This window comes from Dipodomys spectabilis, unplaced genomic scaffold, assembly GCF_019054845.1.
Source record: "Dipodomys spectabilis isolate Male_0828 unplaced genomic scaffold, ASM1905484v1 ptg000072l, whole genome shotgun sequence".
NCBI classification, from domain to species: Eukaryota; Metazoa; Chordata; class Mammalia; order Rodentia; family Heteromyidae; genus Dipodomys; species Dipodomys spectabilis.
The window spans coordinates 902,760-903,618 of NW_024870749.1; the positions used below are offsets into that span (position 1 = coordinate 902,760).

General features: G+C 31.5%; 1 non-coding gene across 1 annotated transcript; it reads right to left on the minus strand.

Moving 5' to 3' along the window:
• Positions 1-226: 226 nt before the first annotated feature.
• On the minus strand, positions 227-332 carry LOC122109996. The gene has a single exon (XR_006147797.1). It is a non-coding gene; the product is annotated as a U6 spliceosomal RNA (small nuclear RNA).
• Between the last annotated feature and the right edge of the window lie 527 nt (positions 333-859).

Genomic DNA, 859 nt, shown 5'->3' on the forward strand with positions numbered 1-859 from the left:
AAATAATGCTACAATAAACATTGTTGTGGTGGTAGTTTTAGTATGGACTGGTTTGTGATCATTTGGGAGAATGGTCAAAATTGGGATTGCTGTATAATAGGGAGCTCTATGTGGAGGCTTTTGAGGAACCTCCAAACTGCTTTCCAAAGTGGATGAACAAGTTTACACTCCCACCAAGAATGCAGTAGGCTTCCCTTCTGGCCATATCCCTTCCAGCATCTGTTGTAAAAATATGGAACAATTCACTAATTTGTGTATCATCCTTGTGCAGGGACCATGCTAATCTTCTCTGTATGTTCCAATTTTAGTGTATGTGCAGCCAAATTGAGCACAAAACATTTTTTATATATAAAGAGTAATTGATTTTCTTAAACTAGACAATTCAACAAAAATAAGTTCAAAAGAATTGTGAAATTTTAGAACCATGTGTTTCTTACATAAGCACACATTTAAGAATAAAGTCAAGATTGACATATCAAAAACAAAATAATTCCAGATATTTGTTGTTCATGAGATTGGTAGGAGGAGGAATTCAATTATTCTACAAAAGGCACTTGTCATAATGATAATTGCAGCAAATGTTAAGGTTTGTTAAAAGTTTTAATGTTTTAAATATGTTTAATTTTGGGATTTGCTTATATATGGCAAAATTAAGTCATAAAAATTTTTGATAAAGTATATAATATTTCTGGTAGCATGTACTAGTAAGTATGTACATTTCAGATTTTATAGAAACTTTACTAATGAGAAGTTGCAAAGACTGTGTAAAGAAGCAGAGTGAAGAGTTAAGATTTTAAGTACACAGTTTCTGTTAAATCTTTAGGGCTCCTTTACGTTATATGTTAGTGATGAACAAATA